General features: G+C 42.2%; 1 pseudogene; it reads left to right on the top strand.

Moving 5' to 3' along the window:
- Nucleotides 1-12,699: 12,699 nt before the first annotated feature.
- On the top strand, nucleotides 12,700-14,874 carry LOC103655171 (AP-3 complex subunit mu-like; annotated as a pseudogene).
- Nucleotides 14,875-15,129: the final 255 nt, after the last annotated feature.

Genomic DNA, 15,129 nt, shown 5'->3' with positions numbered 1-15,129 from the left:
ATTTTTCAGGACAAACAATCCTAATATTAATGAATGAATGTAATGGACTACATGACTTCTACCATGCAGATCAAGAGGTAGCATCAGCTGCCACATCTGATCCATCTACTTTTTTTTCATTTGACTAGAATTAATTTATATTTGGAGATGGTATTAATTTATGTTTTTATCGTCTTATAGCATAGCCTAATATTTTCTTGCCAGATGTACTTATCCTTTTCAGTGTACGTGCAAAACCTTTTGGAAGTGCAAGTCTATGCAATGTCTAACTCCTTAACAACCAAAATTGGTGGTACTAATAAAGAAAATTATGGAGATGTTAGTGATATGAATTCTGATTCGTATTACAGAAGCTTTGGAAGAGATGGTTCTATGGGGTTAATAGGATTGGAGAATCTCGAAAATACTTGCTTTATGAACAATTCAATTCATAAAGGCGAAATGATTCTAGCAGATGATACATGCAGAATCTTGGAAATACTAGCAGATGAGTACCAGAGCAACCATCTAGCTCGAAATGATTATGTTATAGTTGATACATGCCATGTAAGTTTAAATGCCCCTATTTTTTATACTCAACTCTTCCTGAAACAGTGACATATTTGTAGTTCTTTCGTGCTTGTAACCTCATCAGGTGTAATAAAATAAAAGGTATCAAGGCGCCTAGGATCACGCCTAAAAACATCATCAGGTACGAAATCTGGAGCCTGAAGCTTGGTTCAAGGGGTTGTTGGTAGATTTAGCAGCTATACTTGAAAGGGAAAAGTGCCCTTGGGCCATTTCTATAAGATTTTGGTGATTAAGTGCCCAACACACATTAAGGGAATGAGTATATGCCAAAGGATGGACAAAGTGCAAATCAATACAAAGGTATGATTCTACACATAGTACATTGGTTTTTGTGTACTAACATATTTGTCTAAGTGCTAGAATCAGAGAAAATACAATTGGAAAAGACTTGGCTCGAGCAGCCAAGTCTCTGCTCAGTCTGGGTGCGCCAGGCTGGCTCTGGTGAAAAGGCCGCTCTCGGGAATTCGTCGGCGGCGTACGGCTAAAATTCACCGGACTGTCCGGTGAGCCAATGGTCGGCCGAGCCAACGGTCGGCCGCGCAATCCGCGCGTGACGCGTGGCCGGGCCAACGATCTGAAGGGGGCACCGGACTGTCCGGTGTGCACCGGACAGTGTCCGGTGCGCCAACGGCTCCAAACCTTCAACGGTCGACTGTGCCAGAATAGGAAAGAAATCCGCACCAGACAGTGTCCGGTGGTGCACCGGACTGTCCGGTGCGCCAGTCGACAGAAGGCAAGAATTGCCTTCCTAGATTGCTCTAAACGGCTCCTAGCTGCCTTGGGGCTATAAAAGGGACCCCTAGGCGCATGGAGGAGTACACCAAGCACACTTTGAGCATTCTTGATCACTCACACTTCGTCTTTGCGCACTGGTTTGACTTTCTTAGTGATTTGAGCTTCGTTCTAGTGAGAACTTTGTGATATTCATTAGAGCTCAAGTCTTGACCGTGTGTGTGCGTATTTGCTGTGGACTTGTGTGTGTTGCTCATCCCATCCTTACTTCCGTGTTCATTTGTGATCATCTTTTGTAAGGGCGAGAGACTCCAAGTTGTGGAGATTCCTCGCAAACGGGATATAGTGAAAGGAAAAGAAACACCATGGTATTCAAGTGGATCGTTGGATCACTTGAGAGGGGTTGATTGCAACCTCGTCCGTTGGGACGCCACAACGTGGAGTAGGCAAGTGTTGACTTGGCCGAACCACGGGATAAACCACTCTGCCTCTCTATGTTGATATCTTTATGGTTATTGTGTTTTGCAAGAACTCCTTTCTAGCCACTTAGCTTTATTGTGCTAACTCCTAATCAAGTTTTGTGGCATTAAGTTTCAAGTTTTTACAGGATCACCTATTCACCCCCCTCTAGGTACTCTCAATTGGTATCGAAGCCGTTCTCTTCACGTGAGGGAATAATCGCCCGAAGAGATGGATCCTAAGGGCAAGGGGATGGTGGTCAATGATAAGGAGAAGGAGTCCATCTTCAACGAGCCGAGGGACGACAAAGCCAATGACTCCGGCTCGAGTCAAAAGAAGAAGGACGGGAAGAAGAAGAGGCGGATCAAGAAGATAGTCTACTACGACAGCGACGAGTCTTCCTCTTCCAAAAAGGACGACGAATACGAGGAGAAAAAGAAAATGGTTAACTCGAACTTTTCTTTCGATTATTCTCGTATTCCACAAAGTTCAAATGCTCACTTGCTTTCCATTCCACTTGGCAAACGTCCTCACTTTGATGGAGAGGACTACGGATTTTGGAGTCACAAAATGCGTAGTCACTTGTTCTCTCTCCATCCAAGTATATGGGAGATAGTAGAGAATGGAATGCAATTTGATAGTACGGATAGTCCCATATTTATCAATGAGCAAATTCACAAAAATGCACAAGCTACTACTGTTCTTTTAGCATCATTGTGCAGGGATGAATACCATAAGGTGAGCGGCTTGGATAACGCCAAGCAGATTTGGGACACCCTCAAGATCTCGCATGAGGGGAATGATGTCACCATGCTCACCAAGATGGAATTGGTGGAAGGCGAACTAGGAAGGTTCGCGATGATCAGGAGGAGGAGCCAACCCAAACGTACAACAGGCTCAAGACCCTCGTCAACAAAATCAGGAGCTATGGAAGCACGCGATGGACGGACCACGACATCGTCCACCTAATGCTAAGGTCTTTCACTGTCCTTGATCCACATCTTGTAAACAATATTCGTGAAAATCCTAGGTACACCAAGATGTCGCCCGAAGAAATACTTGGAAAGTTCGTAAGCGGGCGGATGATGATCAAGGAGGCAAGATACGTCGATGAGGCATTGAATGGTCCAATTCATGAGCCTCAAACCGTTTCTCTCAAAGCAACAAGTAGCAGGGAGGCGCTACCTAGCAAGGTGGCGCAAGTCGAGGCGGCCGGGCTTAACGAGGAAGAAATGGCCCTCATCATCAAGCGCTTCAAGATGGCGCTTAAGGGTCGCAAGGAGCATCCCCAAAAGAACAAGACGAAGGGGAAGCGCTCCTGCTTCAAGTGTGGTAAGGTTGGTCACTTTATTGCTAACTGTCCCGATAATAATAGTGACCAGGATCAAGGAAAGAATGGGAAAAGAGAGAACAAGAAGGTTTACAAGAAGGCTAAAGGCGAGGCACACCTTGGAAAGGAGTGGGATTCAGATTGCTCTTCGTCCGACTCCGACGACGAAGGACTCGCCGCCACCGCCTTCAACAAATCGTCTCTCTTCCCTAACGAGCATCACACTTGCCTCATGGCAAAGGAGAAGAAGGTAAGTACTCGAAATGGTACTACATATGCCTCTTCAAGTGATGACGAATCTAGCGATGATGAAGTAGACTATGCTAGTTTATTCAAAGGATTAGATAGAACTAAAATTGATAAGATCAATGAATTAATTGATGCTTTGAATGAGAAAAATAGACTTCTAGAAAAGCAAGAAGATCTCTTGTATGAAGAGCATGATAAATTTGTAAGTGCACAAAATTTTCTTGCTTTAGAAGTTAAAAGAAATGAAATGCTTTCATATGAATTGTCTACATGCCATGAATCTATTTCTAGCTTAAAGAGTATCAATGATGACTTGAATGCTAAGTTAGAAATAGCTAGTAAATCAACCTCTTGTATAGAACATGTTATGATTTGCAATAGGTGTAAAGATTTCAATATTGATGCTTGTAGTGAACACCTAGTTTCAATTTCTAAATTAAATGATGAAGTGGCTAGTCTTAATGCTCAACTTAAGACTAGCAAAAGTGAATTTGATAAACTAAAATTTGCAAGGGATGCCTACACGATTGGTAGACACCCCTAAATTAAGGATGGACTTGGCTTTAAAAGGGAAGCCAAGAACTTAACAAGTCATAAGGCTCCCATCTCCGCCAAGGAGAAAGGGAAGGCCCCTATGGCTAATAGTACTCAAAAGAACCATGCTTTCATGTACCATGATAAAAGATATTCTAGGAATGTTCATTATGATAGAAGTTATAATGCTTTTGTTTCACATGCCATGATTGCTTCAAGTTCCTCTAATGTGTATGGTAGAAATATGCCCAGGAAAAATGTTGTTCATGCTCCTAGGAAAGTTTGTAATGAATCTACCACTGTATTTCTTGCATGCAATACTAGATTTGTTCTTTCATGCAAAAATAAAAAGGTGATTGCTAAGAAGGTGGGGGCCAAATGCAAGGGAGACAAGACTTGCATTTGGGTCCCTAAGGCTATTGTAACTAACCTTGTAGGACCCAACAAGAGTTGGGTACCTAAGACCCAAGCCTAATTTGCCTTGCAGGTTTATGCATCCGGGGGATCAAGCTGGATTATCGACAGCGGATGCACAAACCACATGACGGGGGAGAAGAAGATGTTCACCTCCTACGTCAAGAACAAAGATTCCCAAGAATCAATCATATTCGGTGACGGGAATCAAGGCAAGGTTAAAGGACTAGGAAAAATAGCTATTTCTTCCGAGCATTCTATCTCTAATGTGTTTTTAGTTGAATCGCTCGGGTATAATTTGTTGTCCTTTAGTCAATTATGTAATATGGGATATAATTGCTTATTCACAAATGTAGATGTGTCTGTCTTTAGAAGGAGTGATGGTTCATTAGCTTTTAAGGGTGTCTTAGACGACAAACTCTATTTAGTTGATTTTGCAAAAGAGGAGGCCGGTCTAGATGCATGCTTAATTGCTAAGACTAGCATGGGCTGGTTGTGGCATCGCCGTTTAGCACATGTGGGGATGAAGAACCTTCACAAACTTCTAAAGGGAGAACATGTGATAGGTCTAACAAATGTAACCTTCGAAAAAGATAGACCTTGTGCAGCTTGTCAAGCAGGTAAACAGGTGGGAAGCTCTCATCATTCCAAAAATGTGATGACCACATCAAGACCCTTGGAGTTACTTCATATGGACCTCTTCGGACCCGTCGCCTATCTAAGCATAGGAGGAAGTAAGTATGGTCTTGTTATAGTTGATGATTTTTCCCGCTTCACTTGGGTATTCTTTTTGCAGGATAAATCTGAAACCCAAGGGAACCTCAAGTGCTTCCTAAGGAGAGCTCAAAATGAGTTTGAGCTCAAGGTGAAGAAGATAAGGAGCGACAACGGGTCCGAGTTCAAGAACCTTCAAGTGGAGGAGTACCTTGAGGAGGAAGGAATCAAGCACGAGTTCTCCGCTCCCTACACACCACAACAAAATGGTGTGGTAGAGAGGAAGAATAGGACACTCATAGACATGGCAAGGACGATGCTTGGAGAATTCAAGACGCCCGAGCGGTTTTGGTCGGAAGCTGTGAACACAGCTTGCCATGCCATAAACCGGGTCAACCTTCATCGCCTCCTCAAGAAGACGTCGTACGAACTCCTAACCGGTAACAAACCCAATGTGTCATACTTTCGTGTATTTGGGAGCAAATGTTATATTCTAGTGAAGAAAGGTAGAAATTCCAAGTTTGCTCCCAAAGCTGTAGAAGGGTTTTTGTTAGGTTATGACTCAAATACAAAGGCGTATAGGGTCTTCAACAAATCATCGGGTTTGGTTGAAGTCTCTAGTGACGTTGTATTTGATGAGACTAATGGCTCTCCAAGAGAGCAAGTTGTTGATCTTGATGATGTAGATGAAGAAGACGTTCCAACGGCCGCAATACGTACCATGGCGATTGGCGATGTGCGACCACAGGAACAAAAGGAGCAAGGTCAACCTTCTTCCTCAACAATGGTGCATCCCCCAACTCAATATGATGAACAAGTTCATCAAGAAGGGGCGCGTGATCAAGGGGGAGCACAAGATGATCATGTTATGGAGGAAGAAGCACAACCGGCACCTCCAACTCAAGTTCGAACAACGATTCAAAGGAATCATCCCGTCGACCAAATTTTGGGTGACATTAGCAAGGGAGTAACTAATCGCTCTAGATTAGTTAATTTTTGTGAGCATTACTCTTTTGTCTCTTCTATTGAGCCTTTCAGGGTAGAAGAAGCCTTGCTAGATCCGGACTAGGTGTTGGCCATGCAGGAAGAGCTCAACAACTTCAAGCGAAATGAAGTTTGGACACTGGTGCCTCGTCCTAAGCAAAACGTTGTGGGAACCAAGTGGGAGTTCCGCAACAAACAAGACGAGCATGAGGTGGTGACAAGGAACAAGGCACGACTTGTGGCAAAAGGTTATGCCCAAGTCGCAGGTTTGGACTTTGAGGAGACTTTTGCTCCTGTGGCTAGGCTAGAGTCCATTCGCATTTTGTTAGCCTATGCCGCTCACCATTCTTTCAGGTTGTTCCAAATGGATGTGAAGAGCGCTTTCCTCAATGGGCCAATCAAGGAGGAGGTGTACGTGGAGCAACCCCCTGGCTTTGAGGATGAACGGTACCCCGACCACGTGTGTAAGCTCTCTAAGGCACTCTATGGACTTAAGCAAGCCCCAAGAGCATGGTATGAATGCCTTAGAGACTTTTTAATTGCTAATGCTTTCAAGGTTCGGAAAGCCGATCCAACTTTATTCACTAAGACTTGTGATGGTGACTTATTTATGTGCCAAATTTATGTCGATGACATAATATTTGGTTCTACTAACCAAAAGTCTTGTGAAGAGTTTAGCAGGGTGATGACGTAGAAATTCGAGATGTCGATGATGGGCGAGTTGAACTACTTCCTTGGGATCCAAGTGAAGCAACTCAAGGACGGCACCTTCATCTCCCAAACGAAGTACACACAAGACTTGCTAAGGCGGTTTGGGATGAAGGACGCCAAGCCCGCAAAGACTCCAATGGGAACTGACGGACACGTCGACCTGAACAAAGGAGGTAAGTCCGTTGATCAAAAAGCATACCGGTCTATGATAGGGTCTTTACTTTATTTATGTGCTAGTAGACCGGATATTATGCTTAGCGTATGCATGTGTGCTAGATTTCAATCCAATCCAAGGGAGTGTCACTTAGTGGCCGTGAAGCGAATTCTTAGATATTTAGTCGCTACGCCTTGCTTCGGGATCTGGTATCCAAAGAGGTCTACCTTTGACTTGATTGGATATTCAGACTCCGACTATGCTGGATGTAAGGTCGATAGGAAAAGTACATCGGGGACGTGCCAATTCTTAGGAAGGTCCCTGGTGTCGTGGAGCTCTAAGAAACAAACTTCTGTTGCCCTATCCACCGCTGAGGCCGAGTATGTTGCCGCAGGACAGTGTTGCGCGCAACTACTTTGGATGAGGCAAACCCTCCGGGACTTTGGCTACAATCTGAGCAAAGTCCCACTCCTATGTGATAATGAGAGTGCTATCCGCATGGCGGACAATCCTGTTGAACACAGCCGCACAAAGCACATAGACATCCGACATCACTTTTTGAGAGACCACCAGCAAAAGGGAGATATCAAAGTGTTTCATGTTAGGACCGAGAACCAGCTAGCCGATATCTTTACCAAGCCTTTAGATGAGAAGACCTTTTGCAGGCTGCGTAGTGAGCTATATGTCTTAGATTCGCGTAACTTGGATTGATATAGAGCATACATGTGTCTTATGCTTTGATCATGTTATTTTATGCATATTGTTGTTTATTTATGGTGCTCAAGTTGTACAAACACTCCCCGAACCTCACAAGTTCATTTGCAAGTGATGCACATACTTAGGGGGAGATGTGCTACAACTTGACCCTTTGAGACTAACCATGTGTTTGAGCTTGCTTGATTTAGTCTCAAAGGTGGACTGAAAGGGAAAGGTGGACTTGGACCATGAAAGACTTCCACTGCACTCCGATGAGAGGGTAACTTACTCCAAGTTCATCTCCGTGTCTCTTATTGCCTTTTTGCTCTTAATTGACAATTTTGGTGAGGCAATGGGGTTTAAGGGCAAAAAATGATCCCGTTTTGGTGCTTGATGCCAAAGGGGGAGAAATTAAGGGCCAAAGCAACAAATGGATCAGCTACCACTTGAGAATTTTGAAAATAATAGAGTTAGGACTTTTGTTTTGTCAAAATTCTAAATGTATCTTTTTGTCAAAAGTTGGTCTCTTGTGGGGAGAATGTTTGATTATGGGGAATAGGGGGAGTTTTTTGAATTAATGATCAATTTCTCTTGGAATACCTTTCTCTATGGCTCAACAAGTGAATTTGACTTAGAGATAAGAAATTGAGTTTGATTTGCAAAAACAAATCAAGTGGTGGCAAAGAATGATCCAAATATGCCAAATTTGAATCAAAACAAATTTGTGTTCTTATTTGCATTGATGTTGCACTTCTTTTAGTTGCTTTTTGTTGTGTTGGCATAAATCACCAAAAAGGGGGAGATTGAAAGGGAAATGTGCCCTTGGGCCATTTCTATAAGATTTTGGTGATTAAGTGCCCAACACACATTAAGGGAATGAGTATATGCCAAAGGATGGACAAAGTGCAAATCAATACAAAGGTATGATTCTAGACTTAGTACATTGGTTTTTGTGTACTAACATATTTGTCTAAGTGCTAGAATCAGAGAAAATACAATTGGAAAAGACTTGGCTCGAGCAGCCAAGTCTCTGCTCAGTCTGGGTGCACCGGACAGTGTCCGGTGCGCCAGGCTGGCTCTGGTGAAAAGGCCGCTCTCGGGAATTCGTCGGCGGCGTACGGCTAAAATTCACCGGACTGTCCGGTGAGCCAACGGTCGGCCGAGCCAACGATCGGCCGCGCAATCCGCGTGTGACGCGTGGCCGGGCCAACGGTCTGAAGGGGGCACCGGACTGTCCGGTGTGCACCCGACAGTGTCCGGTGCGCCAACGGCTCCAAACCTTCAACGGTCGGCTGCGCCAGAATAGGAAAGAAATCCGCACCGGACAGTGTCCGGTGGTGCACCGGACTGTCCGGTGCGCCAGTCGACAGAAGGCAAGAATTGCCTTCCAGGATTGCTCTCAACGGCTCCTAGCTGCCTTGGGGCTATAAAAGGGACCCCTAGGCGCATGGAGGAGTACACCAAGCACACTTTGAGCATTCTTGATCACTCACACTTCGTGTTTGCGCACTCGTTTGACTTTCTTAGTGATTTGAGCTTCGTTCTAGTGAGAACTTTGTGATATTCATTAGAGCTCAAGTCTTGACCGTGTGTGTGCGTATTTGCTGTGGACTTGTGTGTGTTGCTCATCCCATCCTTACTTCCGTGTTCATTTGTGATCATCTTTTGTAAGGGCGAGAGACTCCAAGTTGTGGAGATTCCTCACAAACAGGATATAGTGAAAGGAAAAGAAACACCGTGGTATTCAAGTGGATCGTTGGATCACTTGAGAGGGGTTGATTGCAACCCTCGTCCGTTGGGACGCCACAACGTGGAGTAGGCAAGTGTTGACTTGGCCGAACCACGGGATAAACCACTGTGCCTCTCTGTGTTGATATCTTTGTGGTTATTGTGTTTTGCAAGAACTCCTTTCTAGCCACTTAGCTTTATTGTGCTAACTCCTAATCAAGTTTTGTGGCATTAAGTTTCAAGTTTTTACAGGATCACCTATTCACCCCCCCTCTAGGTACTCTCAATATTGATACCTTTTATTTTATTACACCTGAAGCTTGGTACTGGTCTGAGTATCTTTATCTCAAAAAGGAATCCTTCTGCTGCCGATTGTTTGTGGACAAGTTTTTAATGCTAATTTTGTTTTTACGCAGTTGTTATCTCAGATGTGAAATGCGATGACCTAAAAGAGGAGGGCAAGGTGCAGCAAACTAAAAGGTTAGATGATTTCACTTTTCCAATTGCTTTGGTTCCATTGTTCGATTTCGAGGGGCAACATTTGATGCTGGTTTTGTTATCATGTAGTTGTTGGTTCAGATGTGAAATGTGATGAACCAAAGCAGGAGTAAGTTGCCAATAAAATTGGGGAACCGAAGGAGTGTGATGAATGTGAAATTTAATTTTTGCACTCTATATGCTATCTTAGAAGTTTCAAAGTTCCTTGTTTGCGTGTAATTTGAAATTTACTGTTAGCCATTGTTCCTGAACAGTCCTTGATTTTATTTCTTGAATGTGCACCTGATTCGTCTAATGTAATCATGGAACCATATGTTGTGGAGCTGTTTTGGTTAAGAGCTACAATGATCCTAAGGTGGATGTTTTGTATGATGCCACTTAATTTTGTGTACCTTCTACATTTCATTTTGCATCTGTATTGTTGTTTGCTGATTACAAGATAAAAAATGTTTGATACCAACCATTGATAACTTGGGACTCACTAAGCAAAGCCAAAGATAAGTGTTTAAACAACTATCGATCTACCTATGTGATATATAGAAACCATAGCAACGCACAAACATCAATGTAATCGTTGTACACTAACATTTATCGAATAATTTATTTGCCGTCGCATCGTACGGGCACATACCTATAATTACCATATGAGACTAGGTCCAGACCTATAAGTTGGTATATTGCTCTCATTTTTTGCCTGATTGGTTGCTTTGCTAAGCATTGCAATGAACCTGGTCCAGAGATGTTGCATTTCCCCTATATTCATTTTATTTCTTGTTTAGGTTGGTTTTATTCTAGGCTTTAGTACAATTTTTTTATAACTTTATTAGTATACGCTTCCTTGATATTCTTTCCCAATTTATCTGTTTGTGCTAATATACATGGGTGCTCTTTTTCTTCTATTCGTAAGAATTTTTTATGGCCTCTCTTTTCATGATCTGATCACTGCATGTGTGAGCCATTTTTGAAGATCTATGTATATCTGTGGATTGTGTTGCTACTAGTGAAGTTAGTGTTTCTGTGTCACTTGATCCATCAAAGATCTGGAGTAGGGAACTGATACAACAGGCAAGTGTTTCCATTCCTTCATTGTATTAGCAAGTAGAAGCACATGACAAATTGTTTTTGGTGACTTGATAGTGCATTTCCAAGAGAAATATTTTTATTCCAATTCTCTGCGCTTCCACATTGTTAACAAATTTTCAGGAACTTGACAATGTAGTTGAAGAGCTAGCAAGTAGAAACACGAGAGATTTTTTTGCAAGTGACTTGATAGTCCATGCCTGAACATTTCACGATAACTTTTTATTGTAGTTCTCTATGCTTCACAATTGTTAACAATCTTTCAGGAACTTGACCATGTAGTTGAAGTGCTTGAGAAAATAGCAATCGTTCGTCTACTTCAGCAGAGGGCGATAATTTCACTTATCGGAAATGTGGGGCAATCGTCTATCATACTAGAAAAGGTATAACACTATCTTCATTCAATATTTCTTCTTTGGGTTTTCCTCTCTAATGTTATTTTCATTGGACATCAACATATATATTAACCATTTAATAAATCTTCAGACGGGACATGTGCTGAGGAAAAGTGGGGTTAATGTTCAGATGATCTCACAAGGAGCGTCAAAGGTACTCCCTCGCTTGCCTCTAGGAATGTTGCGGACAACGATTTCGCTGGTTAGATTCCTAGTCAGCTTAAGAAGATAAACAATCTATAGTGAGTTATCTCGACTTCTTGACATGCAACTGCTAGAGACCTATATCTTGCACTAATATGCTTGTATATAGGACTGATGGCAAACTATTATCCAACAATTTTTGGATGAACACAATGGAATGATCTACAACAGTTAAATTGATTAACTACTATGTACAACAGAATATTCTGTATTTTTTATGTTAACGTACACAAAACTACTGTGTACGCATTCATGTTCATTTTAGTCCACCGGTGAGAGACTGCGTTGCCGGCCCATCAAGCACCATGGAGACGTCGTCCCATCGGCGAGGGCACAGGAACCCTGAAAGGCAAATTGTTCAAATTCACAATATCCAGTGCTGTCATTCTTTCTTTTAACTCGTCTTCTGCTGGTGATGTTACCAAGCTGCTAAAAAACGCTTTGGCTGCATTTGCGGATCTAGAGGGTGGACAGGATGGGCCCACCCTCTGATTTCGATCCTGCTAAAAGTATATAGATGATTTTGATGGGCCCACCCTCTGATTCATTTTTGTCACAAATGAATCTTTGTACAAATTATATTTTGAATGCTCAAGAAAAGAGTTCTGGAACTAAACAATGGTACAGGATATTCATCCTTATTGCACGTGTATAGTGTGTGCAGGCTGCTTCTCAGTGAATAAATGAATCTTTCAGTTACATACTTCTCATAAACGAAAGATTATGTTCAGTAGATAAACATTTGTTCCCTTTTTACCTTTTAAAGCTATATTGATTGTTGCTTGGCATTTGCTTTACTAACCATCTCAAGAAAAGGGTTCTGGAACTAAACAACGGTACAAGATATTCATCCTTATTGCACGTGTATAGTGTGAGCAGGCTGCTTCTCAGTGAATAAACGAATCTTTCAGTTGCATACTTCTAAAAAATGAAAGATCATGTTCAGTAGATAAACATATGTTCCCTTTTTACCTTTTAAAGCTATATTGATTGTTTCTTGGCATTTGCTTTACTAACCATCATGAATTGAACATATAGCTCATGATGTTCCAGTTAGGGTTAAGAATTCATACAACCCTAAAGCTCTAGGCACCCTTATTACCAGACAAAGGGACATGGATAAGGTCTGTAGTAGGTAACTTCAAATATATCCTCACATCCGCTTGACTTTTGAGGCATTGATTTTTTCGCCCCTTTTTCACTACTGGGTTGTACTAACTAGCATAGTGCTCAAGTCAAATGTCACTATGTTGGACATTTTGAGCACTCGGATGCTTGGTCAGTATGGTTTTCTTGGCAAGGGTATGTTGAACACTGAGCCATTTTTGTATTTATATTTCATTGTTCTGATCACTGCATGTGTGAGCCATTTTTGAAGATCTATGTATATCTGTGGATTGTGTTGCTACCAGTGAAGTTAGTGTTTCTGTGTCACTTGATCCATTTTTGTATTTATAGGACTGATGGAATTCTTGGAGCAAAGGACCAGGGCACGGTCACCTCCAAAGAAAGACCCAGGCTGCTTCTACAAGGAGCTGTACAAAGGTATTGTTTTCTTTTTCATTTTTGTGACCATGCACTTGTCTATATTATTCATTTTAATAAATTTCTTCAGGATTTTGTGATAAATTTAAAAGATCAAGGCAGGCCATTGATCTACTGTTGAATTTGTTGAGGTTGTTATAAATTTCCTAATCTGCATGCTGCAATCAAGTTTTGCTGCTTGCTAAGCGGTTGCCACTTGCCAGTGCATGTATTCTGAAATTTCTCTAATTCTATAGTGCTTAACGACTGCATATTTTGGATGAGATGATGGATAATGGTTTTCCACTCACAACTGAGCCAAACATCTTGAAAGAGATGATCACCCTACCTAATATTGTGAACAAAATGTTGAATGTTGTTACTCGCAAGAGTTCTACCCTTGGCAGCAAACTTCCAGATGCAGCTGATACTTTTGTACCTTGGCGAAGAACAAAAGTCAAGGATGCAAGCAATGAAGTCTATGTTAACATAGTTGAGGAACTTGATGCATGTGTGAACAAGTATTCCAGTTTTTTTCCTTTTTAATGTCTTATAAACGGGATCCATTAATTCTGCTAATATGGCTTTTAGGACCTTAGTCACAGTAATTGGTCAAATGTTTCTGGAAGGTACTCATTGTTCAGCATTTTTGTAGTAATTCTGTACATTGAGCTCCAATCTATTTTTTTATACCTTCAATTTATGAATGCTCCGCACTTTAGCAAGTGCTATGAAAATATAGAAAAAAGAGCATCATAAGAATGAAGATTCATACTATTAAGTAGAAAAGCAGGTTTTAGCCTGGATTACATAGCCATAGAATCAAACAGTGGTTGCGATGAACCAAGCAATGCTGTCTAAGGACCCTGCTCTCAATAACTGCAAGCTGTCTAGCATAATAGCACATGAAACTACCCTACTTATGTTTTATTTAATTTTTCTTATGTTACTGAGGCTCGTTTACTGTTTGGTATCCTGTTCGTTGATTGGTGCACAAAGAGGGGGTTCTTGTGAAATGCGAAGCATACGGTGAAGTCCAAGTAAACTGCAGCCTCCCAGGTGTGCCAGAGCTGACCATGTCCTTTGCTAACACTGCAATTATCAATGATGTTACCTTCCACCCCTACGTCCAATTCAGGCCTTGGGAATCAAATCAGATCCTATCATTTGTTCCTCCCGACGGGCAGTTCAAGCTCATGAGTTACAGGTACTCATTTGTGCGCTAGCTTTTCTTCTGTACACACTCAGCACACTCACGTTTGATCAAACGAGCAGGGTTCAGAAACTGAAGAAGACACCAATCTATGTGAAACCACAATTAACATCAGATTCCGGGAACTGCCGCGTTAGTGTGATGGTCGGGATTCGGAATGATCCTGGGAAACCTATTGATTCGAGAACAGTGCAGTTCCAGTTGCCCCTCTTATTGTTTCTGTTGATCTGACTGCAAACTATGGCACGGTTGACATCCTTGCCGACAAGGTTAGTGTACTTCCTACCATAAGTTCCACAGTAACTCCACTCATACCTGATCTTGTCACCGGTCAAGGTAAGGGGTCTATATTAGGTAGTTTCAGAAAATTCTCGAAGCTGAGCACTCTACATGTACCTTCACCTTGCTATGCTTCTCTGATGCTAGCCTTCTTATGCAGACCTGTTTGTGGACAATTGGGCAGATACCAAAAGACAAAGCACCAGCACTCTCTGGAAATTTACGACTAGAGGAAGGGCTCGCACAACTGCATGCATTGCCGACATTTCAGGTGAAATTCAGGATTATGGGAGTTGCCCTATTTGGCCTTCAAATCGATAAGTTGGACGTGAAGAACACCTCGAATGCTCCGTACAAAGGTTTTAGAGCCCAGGCTCAAGCTGGGAATTATGAGGTCAGATCGTAGGTGCTTGCAGGGGGGCAGTTGTTAGTTCATTCTTGTAGAAAACGAATGATGTTGCGGACCTGGCTCATGGCCTGTTAACACATTGTTATGATCATCAGTTGAGGGTTCACGGCTAGCTGCATTTGGGTCGTTGCATTTGATGGGAGGTGCCATTGTTCTTTGTTCAGGTCAATAGGTGTCTTGTACCTGAATCAGATTATCCTCTGTGGTGTGAAAGCAATAGAATACTGCGACCCTAGGCCTATCTAGATCAAG

The sequence above is a fragment of the Zea mays genome, chromosome 4 (assembly GCF_902167145.1).
Source record: "Zea mays cultivar B73 chromosome 4, Zm-B73-REFERENCE-NAM-5.0, whole genome shotgun sequence".
In the NCBI taxonomy this organism is placed as follows: domain Eukaryota; kingdom Viridiplantae; phylum Streptophyta; class Magnoliopsida; order Poales; family Poaceae; genus Zea; species Zea mays.
Note: the sequence above shows the minus strand (reverse complement) of the source record. Positions and strands in the feature narration are given on the sequence as shown.